Below are 12901 nucleotides of genomic sequence, written 5' to 3'. Positions count from 1 at the left end.
AAGGAGGCGACAGCAGGCAGGGCTCAGCATTGTGGACAAATCGAGTGTGGTTATTCCCAGGACGGCTCAGAGCCATGCACAGGAAGGTGAAGCCTTATGCACATGGGCGACATCCCAGCACCCAGTGGCTCGTGTCCACACCTCGGAGCTTATTTAGGGAGCTTTAGTTTTCTCTTCAGACTGGGCTGTCTTCCAGCGTCCTAGGAGGTAACGTTATCAGTAGCAAATAAAATGACCCAACCCGCCAAAAAAAAATTAAAAGCGGGGCCAAGCCACCAGCACTCGGCTCCACTTGGTGAGTTAAAAAGGGAGCTGAGTCATCGGAGCTGGAAAATCCGGGCGCAAAGGCAGGGTGGATGCGCCGGGAGGGTGCTGCGGCCCTGAGGAAGCTGTGCCAGGAGCTCGTCCTTCATCCGTCCTCGTTTGCCGGCAGACGGGGCGGCCGGTGCAGGGGTGGGAGCAGCCCGGGATGCTGCCGGGCAGTGCCGGGTGCTGCCTGGGGTGAGGCTGGGGGTTCCTGGGTGTCACGTCCCCCCCCTCCCCAGCCCCGGTGTCCAGCCGTGCTCGCTCCGGCACCCTCTGTGCTCCTACCAGCTCTTTGCAGAGCTCTGCTCCTCCGGGTGTCTGCAAATGTTTGTCCCAACCTCCTACCCAGGGGCTGGTGACGGTGCCACCCAGCCCAGGCACCCTCCCGATGACCCAGCTCGTTATTAGGGGGAAGCAACATTTACTGTTACACCCCTACACACACCCAAATGCCCCCTGTCCAGAGCCCCAGACTGCTCGTGCAGGCAGGTAAGGAACATCCGAGGATTTAGGGGCAGGGTGGATGCTGTCACCTCCCCATGATCCCCCTCTGGTGATGAAGGCAGGGCTGTGGGGCCAGGCGGGTCCCAAAACGGCAGCACCCCAAAGCTCCTGGGGCATCGGAGCTGGCAGGGATGTGGAGGCAGGTCGTGGTGGCCCCCCTGGCTGGGCGCCCACCCGCCACCCGCCTGCTCCTCTGCTGGTAATAAAATAAGAGACTGTTATTTTAATTTGCTGCTCCTCTGACTCTTCCCACGCCTGAACCTGCGCCGTGGGTTTAGCCCCTCCAGCCCTTCCCGGGGATGCTCAGGAGATGTCTACAGCCCTAAATCCCCCAGGAGAAGCACCCCCACGGGGGACAGGGGTCCCAACAGATAGGAACAAGCCTCAGCCGGGGGGGGGGGGGGGGGGGGGGGTGCGGGTTGCCGGTATTTAAATCCCCCCACAGCTCCGCAGAGTGAAGAAACTGCTCATCTTTGCTGATGGGCAGATGGAGGGGGGGCAGTGGGGGGGATTTGGGGTTGTAGTTACCACTGTGGCACAGATAATGGCTGGTGGCAAGGTGAAGGTCTCCGAAGCTCGTCTGTGAGTGGCATTACCGTGGCTAACGAGCCGTGCTAAGCAGGATGGGAGAGCGTGGGGCTGCGGGCAGGGTGGGCAGGGTGAAGGCAGCCGGCAGCAGAGCCTGGGGCTGGTGCGGGGGAGCCCAGTGTCATCCCTGCCCCATCCCTGTCCCATCGCGGTGACACTGCTCCTCAGTGAAGGAGCTGGGAGATTTCCATGGGGGTGGGATCAAAGAGGAGCTGAAAACGAGTTGTTTGCCCACGGCTAGCAAAAATTATGATTGCACCCACAGGTTTTTTTGTCTGCCCCCTGAAATCCCCAAGGAAAGCTGTCCCCAGAGCCCTCCAGGCTGTCTCAAGGTGTAAGGGGGGGGGGGGGGGCAGGAGGAGATGCAACGCCCCAGGGATTTGCCTCCAGGATTTGGGGGGCAGGAACTCCCCAGAGCTCAGAGCCCTGAGCAGTGACTGAGGCTGGACGGGGGGTTTCCAGCCAGCACCTGGCTCAGGGCTCGGGGGAGGAGGTGGCGGGGCCCAGGCAGGATGTGGGATGCACGGAGCATCCTCAGGCTCTGGCTGCAGTGGCCGTGCTGGGTCCCCGGGGGGATTGTACAAGGCCCTGGTGATGGAAAGGTCTCAGAAACAAAATCTTATTCTCAAACCATTTTGGTTTGGATAACGGATTCACCAAATGCTACTTGTATCCAAGCAGGTGAATTCGCTCTCCTGCACCAGGGTGATTTCCGCGACATTGCTGGAGGAGTTTATAACTCACATCTGTCACCCTCAGAGGAGGGGTTTGGTGCAGGGCTGAAGGCAAAGACTCCAAATTTCCCAAATCCAAATTTAAACCAGATTTTCTTAAACTCAGAGAAAGGCATTGCCTGATCGCTGCCTGCAACGGAGTGACCCAGACCACGGCAGCCACCCTCTCCCGTCTCTGCATGTTGGCCGGACCTCAACAGCGGCAATTCCTGTTTGAGCTTTGCTGTGGTGGGGACAGAGGGGGGGCTGCGACCCCTGAGCTCTGTCTGCAGGGAACCAGCTTTGGGATTTCACTGTGCACAGCTCCCGCCCCGCTGAAGACACACAAATCAGAATTTCCTCCATATTGACCTTTTCAAAAATGCAGTGAAATTGGCTCTTCTCACCTCACTAGAACTTCAGGAGAAGCAAAGGTGGGGGAATTTATTGAATTTTAAGAAAAGGAAATAAAACAACCAGGAGAAAAAAAAACACTTTGCCTCTGCAGCAGCAGCAGTCTCAGCCGTGGGCTCTGCACCGACGGCCGCGATGGAGCCACGCACCCATCCCAGCCGGTGCAGGATCCACATTTCCTCCTTGTTACCCCGTTACATGGAGAGCAGAGCCCTGCGCAGGATGCGGCCCCGTCCCCTCCTGATGCAGCCCTGTAGGAAACTATTAAACCTTCACGCCTGGATGTATCTGCACTAATTAAAGCCCGAACAAGACAACCCGTGGCCAAGGGCAGGGTTGATTCCCCCACCACGGGTTGAGTTCCTGCCCCGGCGGTGGGTGCCAGGGGGGCAGCAGGAGCAGTGGCCGGGGCGCGGGGAGCATCCCCAAGAGCAGAGGGACGCTGCTGGGTGTCAGGCTGCGGGTGAGGTGCATCGTTAGAGGGAGATGCTGAGCTTCTCTCCAGAGCTTCGGAGCTGCGTGGGGGAGAAATGGCTCCTCCAGGCTCCAGCTCTGGGCTGTGCTCACGCAGCGAGTTGGTGGTGGTTTTGCTTGAAATGCAACCGGGGTGCAGGGAGAGGTGCTGGGGCTGTCCCTGACCCCCCCCTGCAAAGGCAGAGGCCCCCCAAGGTCCTGCCCCAAAGTCCAGCTGCCCCTTGCTGTGCTCCCAAGGGGGTGTGTGGCTGTGGGACACCCACTGCCCCCCCATGTGCCACATCCACCCGTGCTGGGCTGTGCCCCTGCTCCCTCCAGCTCCTCATCCTCACAGAAGGAAGGAGGCACAGAAGAAAGCAGAAACCCCACCAGCCTGCCCAGACGGAGCCCAGACCACGGCCCTGTGTCCTCTGAGACCCTCCAAGACCCACCTGAGCTTGCCAAGACCCGGCAGGATGGGTGGAACAATGTTCATGGGGCAGGCAGGAGGATGCCATCCTGCCCCCCAGCCCCCTGCCCCAGTGGGGTCTGTGCTGGCTCTGCCTTCATCCTAGTGAGGATGGTGATGATGAGAGCGGAGCATCCTTCCAGGCTGGCCCTGGGCCGCTGCTCTGGCTCTGGACCAGTGTCCAAGGGGCACCCAGGGCCAGGGTCTGCCCAGGGCAGCAGGGACCATCCAGGCCAGCCCTGAGCTCAGCTTTGCCTTTGGTGGCTCTGGGCATGCAGCAAAATCCATCTGCACAGTGACACCGAGGAAGCACCGTCCTCCCCACGGGCTCCTGTGCGAGCACCTGGGCTGGCGGGTGCTGCACCGGGACCCCCAGGCGCTGGAGGGAGATGGGTGCTCAGGCTCCTCTCCAGGCCAAGAGGCAGCACGGTCACTCCTCAGCTTTTGCCGAACAAGAAAAATACCTTATATTTGTGTAGCACCTATCTGCCAGTGTATTCCAGGCAATGCCCCAAAACAAACAGCGCCAGGCAATGAAACACAGATGAATCGGGTGCAGATTCATGCAATATTAAAACCAGACAACAATTAAACAGAAGACACCAGCAGGCATAAATCAATCCCATGCAGCAGGCAGGAAGATGCGGGCCACGGCACCGAGGCGAAGGGGCTGGTGGTGGCAGCTATTGGAGAGTGTGTGACTTTGTTGTCTCTGATTAACTTTTTCTGCTCGTGGTGATTTTTTGCTACAAGCAGGACAATGAGCTACCGGCATCAGAAATAATGGCCAGCACCTTCTTGTCTTATAAAGAAAAAATCCAGCAATCCCTCCCCAGTGGTAGAGGCAATTTGCAGATTATAGCAAGGTTTTCAAGCGGAAAAAAAAAAAAAAAAAGCCAACGCATTTGCACAAAGAAAATGCATGCCTAATTTGTCCAAGTAATTACTGAGCCCGGCTTGATGATACAGATACCTCCAGCTCTGAAACGCTGCTGATTGCGTCTCTGATTCAGGAAACGATCCCTGTTCCCCCAACATTGAAATTCGTGCTCGGCTGTGAGCGCAGCCTCCGATTTCCCCGGCTGCACAGAGTTCCAGGACATGATTTGCTGAGCAGAGAGGGACGGCAGCGCCTGCCACGGGCTCTGCTGAACCGAGGCCAGTTTGAATCTGAACACCAGTCCCCAGTAGATTACACGCTTGATTTAATTAGGAGTCTGTCCTCCCATCAGGCATCCAGGGGGGATTAAAAACCACCTCGAATTGTCACCTTTTCAGTGCTCTCAGGCAGCTCCTTATGAAGTTTCTTGCACTGGAGACCTGCAGGCACCTGAACGCATCACAGCAAGAAAAAAAGGAGGAATCCCAATCGCTGGTGGCACGTGCCACGTGTCGGGGCCACACAAGCCCCGGGGAAGGAGAGCAGGGTGCAGGTGCTGGGACACACAGCAGCCTGGTCAGGGGGCTCAGGTGAATCAGAACATCCCAGGGAGGCGTGAGCTGGGGGAGACACCAGCGTGTGGTGGGGGCACACCGAAACAGCTGCTCCTGGGATGCTCCAGCAGCCTCATCCCAGCCCTGGCAAACCTCCGGCTGCCTTATCCCAGAGCTCTGGTCCCCATCCCAGCTGCCTGGCACCGGGAGACAGGATGGGGCGTGGGGACACTCAGCATCTCGTGGTGATCTCAGCAGAAGCTTCTGCCCCAGTGTGTCCTTACTGCACATCCAGGACTAATCAATCTTGATTCATTGCTAATGAACTTGAGAACAGTGTTGGGATGGATCAGGTGCCACTCAGGGTGAGATGGATAATATAATTAAGATTTCCTCAAAGGTCCCGTCTTTCTTACCTTGTTAATTAAGCTGATGCGGGGCCCTCTATGCGGAATGCATAATGAGAGGCTGCCAGAGACAGAGCTGGCTATTAGTGGGAGGTGATGCTGGGGGAAACGCTGGCCTTAACCACAGGGCTGGGGATATTTTGGCAGCTCTCTGGGGGTTTGGTTCCCCCAGGGTGGCCAAAAGTTGATCTCTGCTGAGAAATCACCACATCCTCTGCACCACAAATGCACTTGGACCGCGCAAGGCTGAGCGCACAGGCACAGGGATGCAGGTGGAGATGGATGGGCTCATCTCTGCCTGGGACAGCCAAGCACCACGGCAGAGCTTACAGCTTCCTAAAGCACAGGCCATGGCGCAGGGAGCAGAAAGCTGTGAGCAGCCCCGTGGCCTCAAGGATCAGCTCTCACACGGCGCTGGAGCCGGCAGCGCGGGGAGGAGGGGATGCTGCTCCGCTCCCGATCACCCAGGCAGTCTTTTGGTACTTGCACTCTGGTGGTGACTTATGACAATGAATTAATGGCCTCTTAATAAGGGTGACAGTTCCCTTAATTAGAAAGTATCAGAGCAGGGATAATTGCTTCATTTCTTTTTTTTCCCCCCTATATTACTTCCTTCATTTTTGGGTCCTCATTCTCAGCTCCTGGATGCCCGCCGGGGTCCTGCCTCCCCAGAGCCAGAAACGCTCCCAAGTCCAGCGGGCACAGCACGGGCCGGGAAGGGTGGAGAGGGGTGGGTGCAGGTACAGCTGCAGAGCTGCTGTTTTCACCGCGGCAGTGCCGTGCTTGCAGCAACGCCGGGCACAGGCAGCACCCAGGCAGGGTTGGAGCAGGTCCCCGGCTGTTCACACCAGGATCGGTGGCACATGGGACAGTCTGGTGTGGGGCCAGGGGTCTGGCAGGGCTGGAGGAAGGGGGGAGACAGCATCTGCAGGCAGGGAACCCCCAAGTGATGACCCCAGGGAGGGCAGGCAGTGCAGGCAGTGAGTGGCAGGAGTGGGGCAGCCCCACGGGGCAGCAGCAACCACTTGAAGCTTGGCCCAGGGTAGACAGTGGGGTTGAGAGAAATAATTTATCCTGAAATGAATATAGAATCACAGAATAGAATCATAGAATGGTTTGGGTTGGAAGGGACCTTAAAGATCATCCAGTCCCACCCCCCTGCCCCAGGCAGGGACACCTTCCACTAGCCCAGGTTGCCCAAAGCTCTGTCCAGCGTGGCCTTGAACCCTTCCAGGGAGGGGGCAGCCACAGCTTCTCTGGGCAACCTGTGCCAGGGCCTCCCCACCCTCACAGGGAGAATTTCTTCCTTAGATCTGATCTAAATCTGTCCTCTGTCAGCTTAAAACCATTCTCCCTCATCCTATCCCTCTCCCCCTGATCAGGAGTCCCTCCCCCCTTTCCTGTAGCCCCTTTCAGTCCTGGGAGGCCACTCTAAGGTCTCCCCGGAGCCTTCTCTTCTCCAGCTGAACCCCCCCAACCCTCTCAGCCTGTCCTCACAGGGGGGTGCTCCAGCCCCCCGAGCATCTTCGTGGCCTCCTCTCATTTGGAGCCCCCCCATCTCATTCGGGTCGACCCGTGCTGTTCCCAAACCTGGATGCACAAACAGCTTTGCTGTGAAAACAAGCCCTGCAGAAACATGTTGAAATATTTGCAGTGTTTCACTTGGGCCTTTTTTGGAAGGGAAAGTTCTGGCACAACATTTCCAGGCTCCGTGTTTGCACGGGCTGTTAGCAGGGGGCTCCAGTAAAAACTTTCAAACCCCCCAAACAAAATGAGCTGCTTCACTGCCCATCAGAAGATGCTTTTTTTGAAAACGAAGGAGGGATTTGGGGGTTTTGCAGCCGCACAGCTTCATCAACAACCTGCGGTCCCCCAGTCCCATCCCACACCCCTGCATCTCCTGCTGCCCTCCATGGGGCCGTGGGTGTCCCAGGGACCCGGCCCCCTTGGCCTGGGGCTGGCTCGCTGCAGGAGATGCTCCCCACGCCAATATGACCCTGTAAATAATAAATAGCAGCCTCAGGGCTGCTGGGAGCTTCGTTTCTCTCTGCAGTCAGAAGCATTTCCTCTGTTAACCTTCCCTCTTTGCGCTGCAGCCATTTTGCTTTCTCGCCATATCTAAAATTAAATCTGTTAGGATTTTCTCTCACTCTTCCCCCCCCCTTTTGCTTATATTTGCTGAGTGCATTCAAGCACAGGGAGGGGAAAAAAAAAATAATACAAAAAGCCATCAGCATAATTCATGGCTCTCACAGTCATCGCAGGCTCCAGTTTCCAATCAGAGGCCCGGGCTGCGGAGCCAGCGCGCCGGGGAGGAGGGCTGGGGCTGGCCCGGATGCTGCTTCACAAACCAGCAGCGATTCTCTCTTTGTTCTGGGATCGCTCTGCTCCAGCCAAAAGAGCCCCCACACAGCCCGTCCTGTGGATGCAGGAGCGCTGAGCTGGTCCGAGGGGCTTTGTCCACCCCGACTCTGAGGATAAGAGGGGACGGAGCAGCTGCTGAGGGGGTTTGCAGGCTCCGGACCCAGCTGCCATTCTTTATCCCAGGATAAAGCCCTGGGAGACGTGGAAGTGCTGGGTCCCCCACCCTGGATCTGGGCATCACCGTCGTGCCCTTTCCCTCACCTGTCTTTGCGCCTGCTGTAGTCTCAGCAGAGCGGGCTGAAGTCCGGGCTCCCAGTCCCTCCCAGTCACTCCCAGTCCCATGCACTGAGCATCCTACCACCCCCCAGCAGGAGATGCTGGTGCTGGCCCCACACAGCCCCATGCGCGCAGCATTTAGCAGGAGGTTTTGAGATGTCCCCAGAGCCAGCGGCACGTGGAAGAGGCTCTGCAAACCCAGCATCCATTTTATTCTAATAGCGTTGACACTTTGAAAGGCGCTGCTGCAGCCCACTGGGTTAATGTGTGTTTTAAAGTTACTCACCGTGTAAGAGTCTGATCCACCAGCCCTGATCTGGGCGAGGGGCACGGTCCTGGATTCAGGGATGAACAACCCACAGGACAGGCCAAAATGGTCCCAACATCCCCGGGAGGCTCTGCAGTCAGAAAATCAGATTATTTTCTGTTTTTCCTGTTAGAAGGGGTTTTTTGCTCATTCCCGGTGTTTTTAACGAGCCCAGGTATCTTTAGGAGCCAGCGCTGACCCTCACTGGGGGTACCCGAGGCCAATCCTGGGTCATGGGTGGGGGTCACCACCTGGCAGATGCAGGGGCAGCTCCAGGGAGACCCAGGGCAGCTCTGGGCAGATTTTCTTCTCGACACCAGCACAAAAGGCCGGAGAAGTGATGTCGGGAGCACACGTAGGATGGCAGCACCTCGCTGCGCACACGGCCCGGCTGGGGACTGCTCTGATGGCAGCGGTGGGTGCTTCAAGAGGGCCGGGGTGCCAGGGGGGATGTGGAGCCTGGGCTGTGCCTCTCTGGGGGCACAGAGTCACAAGGATGTGGCTCCATGGTGACACTCAGCAGTCCCTGCTGAGCCGAGGAGCAAGAAGAAGGGAAGGCACATGTGTGCTTGTCCCGGGTGACACCCCGCTGGGTCACCCTGTTTCACCCCTGCCCATCGCGGGGGGATGAGCCCAGGGTTGGCAGCCTTGGTAAAGGCTGCCTTGACTTTTCCCTGCCCTCTTGAGAAGGCAGAGGCTCCCACCCTGCCCGCACCGCTGCCTGCAGCCCCTGCCCTCTGCGGGAATGGGGCAGAGGCGATGCAAAGGAGCGGCCCCACCAAATGAAACTGCCTCCGTGGGAAGGCCGGTAAGGCAGTCTGCGCACCCCGATCTATCTGATCCTGGCTATATAATTGTTTTCTCCCCCCCCTCTCCTCCTCCTGGGGTCTGTATCAATTTAATTTACATGCTCAATGGCTTAGATTGCTTTGTCCCCGCTGCCAAGCATCTTCTCTGGCATTTACAGCCGCAGTGGGCTCCGGGCTGCCTCTCCGCTGCCTGCTCCTGCCTTGCGCAGTGGGAACAGTGGGAACACTGGGAATGGTGGGAATGGTGGGAATGGTGGGAACGGTAACCCCGGGGCCAGAGCGCTGGGGAATCACCTCTCGGCACATGTGGCCCTGTCCCCCCAGTGGTATCGTGCCGGTCTGAGAGGACGAGTTCTCATCCACAACCCACCTCTGCGACGAAGCTGCGATGCACGAGGAGATGCGATGGTTTCCTGCGAGCCCCCGTCACTCTTCCTCCTCCTCTTCCTCCTCCTGCCCTTCCTAGCACAGCTCTTCCACACCGGTACAACTCTGCACGTGAAACGAAGCGCTCCACCGCATCTGTTCTACATTTGCTGTTCTTTTCAAGTCCATTCCTTGGCCCCCTCCCCTCCGCTCAGCAGGGCCTGAAAATAGCAACTGTGGTTGCCTTTATATTTGCATTATTTCAAAGTTTCTGTACTTCAACCAGCCCATGGCCGGCCGCTCTCCAAGCCTCTGTATAACCCCCCGGCTGGCCGGGCTCCTCAGCATCTTCCTCTCACCCTCAACCCCCTCCTCAAGATGCAAAACTGTGCTTTGCAGATCCAGAAAATTAACGTGGTGCCACTTCTGCACACGCGTCTGCATGAATTCACACGTGCCCGGGGTGGCTGACACGATTTTACGGGGATGAGCAAAGGCAAACTGGGCACCGTTTGCAGCCTTAGAGCGAGGAGGAGACTTTGAAGGTGCTGAGGATGCTGCCTGGTCCCAGCAGGGACGTGAAGCTGCCTGAGAGCCCTAGCAGAGAGCTGCCTTCCTGCCTGCTGCAAGTTAACAGCTCTCCCGGCAGGCAGCTCGTTGGCTGGGAAGCAAAACCGCCTCGGATATGCCTCATTTTATACAAAGAAGGTGGGCTGTGCCTGTCCCTCCCACCCCGCTGATCACCCTCCACTCCGCCGATAATAATACCTAGCAATTACACAAAGCTTTCCCTGCTCTCCGCAGACATTAATTAAGCTCTTTCCCCACTATGGAGACAAAGAGGGGAACCGCGGGGAAACTCCCAACTTGGGTTGGGGTTTTTTTTCACTTTGATTTGGCGTGGCCGCGCCACGGGGCCTCTCGATTCTCGTGTGAGCCACGCGCCGGCGATGGTGCCAGGCGGCCCTGACAGCGACGGTCGCTCTGGATTTTGCTCTCACATGGCAAAATTTGTCTGTTTTTCCCGAATTTCTGGGCTGCTGCGGCCACTCGGACGGCGGTGCTGGATCCTGGAGTGGCTGTGTGCTGCCGGTGCCGGTACCCGAGGCCGGTAACCTTCCCGGGTGCCACCGGCTCTGCCGGGGGTGACACCCCGAGCCCAGGAGCCGGGAAAAACGGATCATCCCACGGGCACCGCACCGGCCTCGCACCCAGCCTCGTCCCTGGGAGCCGGGGTGGTTCGCAAGGGGACCCCGAGCCTTCTTCCAGCTGCCTGTACCCCGGGGTTAGAGGGATGGATGGGCAGGGCACCCTGCCTGCACCCTGGAGGGCAGGACAACAGGCAGGGCAACATGGAGGGGAGGATGACAGGCAGGGCACCCTGCCTGCACCCTGAAGGGGAGGATGACATGCAGGGTACGCTGCCTGCACCCTGGAGGGCAGGATAATGGGCAGGGCACTCAGTAGGGCAGGATGACAGGCAGGGCGTCCTGCCTGCGCCTGGCAGAGCAGGACGACAGGTAGAATGTATCCTGCTTACACCCTGGAGGGCAGGATGACGGGGAGGACACCCTGCCTGCACCCGGCAGAGCAGGATGACAGGCAGGACACCCTGGAGGGCAAGAGGACAGGCAGGACACCCTGGAGGGCAGGAACACAAGTAGGACACCCTGCCTGCACGCTGGAGGGCAGGAGGACAGGCAGGACACCCCTGTCCGCACCCCGGACAGGCGGGGCACCCTCTCTGCCCCGTGAGGGGTGGGGGGGAGCAGCCGGGAGCGCTGCCAGCCCTGCCCGCGCCGGGGGCCAGCCCGTCCTGCCCGCACCTGCCCGTACCGGGCCGGGGGGGCGCTGCCCGGTCCCGCCCTCCCGGGGCGGCGCCCCCGCCCCCCCTCCTCCCGCGCTCCCGCCCGGTCCCGGCCCCGTCGGCGGAGCCACGCGAGATCCGCGCGGCGCGGGGCCGGCGTGGGGCCGGCGGCGGCGGCGGTGGCGGGGCGCGGGGCGGGCCGGGCCGGGCGGGGCCGGGCCGGGGAGCGCGCATGAGCCGCGGCGGCGGCGGCGACGGGCGGGCGGGAGCGCGGCAGCGGAGCGCGGCGGGGCCGCCGCGGGTGTGGGCGCGCCGGGGAGCCCCGCACCGCGGCCCGCAGCCGGGGGCGGCGGCCGCCACCGCCTCGCCGGCCGGGGGGGGGCCCGGCCCTGCGCGCCCCGCACCGCGGCCCGCCGAGGTAAGCACCGAGCCCCGGCCCGGTAACACCCGCCGCGGCGGGGACCCCCCCGACACACTCACACTCACACTCACACACACACACCCACACCCCCCGCTCCGCTCCGCTCCGCCCGCCGCCGCGTCGCCATTTTGCCGCTCGCTCTTCCCCTCCCGGCGGCGCGGCCGGGCCGGGCCCTCCCCGCCAGCCCTCGGTGGGCCCCGGCCCCGCGGGGGTGAGCCCCGAGCACCTCCCGGGGATGGGGCGGCCGGGCCCGGGGAGGAGACAGGCCGCGGGGCGGCCCGGCCGGGTGACAGGCGGCGAGGCGGCCCCCGCTGAGGCCCGGGGAGGTGACAGGCCCCGGGGCGGCCCTGCCTGAAGGGTGACGGGTGGGGGCAAGGGGTGACAGCGGCGGGTGGGGGGCAGAGGAGGGGACAGGGGGATGGCAGAGCCCGGTTTGGGGGGGGGGGGGGGTGTGACAGCAGGACCGGGCAGGGCAGAGGTCCTCGTGTCCGCTCACCCCAGGGATGCTGGGGACAGGGGGACACCCCGGTCCCCACCTCGGCCTCATTGTCTGCGGGGGGTGTGCGCGTGGTTTTTTCCCCCCTTTGCTTTTGTGCCTGGGGACGGGTGAAGGGGGAGGGACTGGCTAACGTGCCTCAAACAGAAACTTTACACCCTGCGAAAAGCCTCACCGGGTGCCCGGTGGCGGGAGCACGGCGGCCTCACACCGCGGGGCCAGTTGTTCCCTCCAGCAGACCCTCGCCAGGGGCACCCACCAGCGTCTGGGCTTCGCTCGGCGTGGGGGACACCGAGGGAGCCGGCCGTGCCCGGGGACAGAAGAGGGGCTCGCAGGGCTTCACCCGCCACGTGGTTCCCTCTCGGGAGACCTCCGGCGATTCCGCTCCTGAGGAAGCTTCTCCCGCCGCTTCGTCGTCTTTATTCCCGAGAAGTTTCTCCCAGCGCGTGGACGCAGCCGCGGGTTCGCCCATGAGTTGGCGGGAGGGAGCGCGGCTCCTCCGGCAGTGCCCTTCGGCGTCCGTCATCGCGTTGGCCTCGCCACGTCTCTGCCCGCGTCCTGCCGGCAACACCACTTGTGCCACGCGGGCAGGGGCAGGCAGCTCGCTTGTCTTTTTGGCGTTGCCTACATCTGGAGCCGTTGGTAAATTATGAAGGATAAGCGGAGCAGGGTGACGGGTGATCGGGCCGGTCGTTGCGTGGCACGGTGCATCTGTAGCGACGGGACCGGGGCAGGAGTCCCGGCAGGAGAATTTGTGGTCAGGACCC

The 12901-nt window shown here is 60.8% G+C and overlaps 1 protein-coding gene across 1 annotated transcript in view; it reads left to right on the top strand.

Annotated features, from left to right (window-relative positions):
• Positions 1-11545: 11545 nt before the first annotated feature.
• Positions 11546-12901, top strand: part of ZNF512B (zinc finger protein 512B) — a 35861-nt gene continuing 34505 nt past the window's right edge. The window contains exon 1 of the mRNA XM_074888646.1: positions 11546-11635. The gene's annotated coding sequence lies outside the window, so the exon portion shown is untranslated. The remainder of the gene's footprint in view (positions 11636-12901) is intronic.

This window comes from Strix uralensis, chromosome 18, assembly GCF_047716275.1.
Source record: "Strix uralensis isolate ZFMK-TIS-50842 chromosome 18, bStrUra1, whole genome shotgun sequence".
Lineage (NCBI taxonomy): Eukaryota > Metazoa > Chordata > Aves > Strigiformes > Strigidae > Strix > Strix uralensis.
This window is presented reverse-complemented; position numbering and strand designations above follow the sequence as displayed.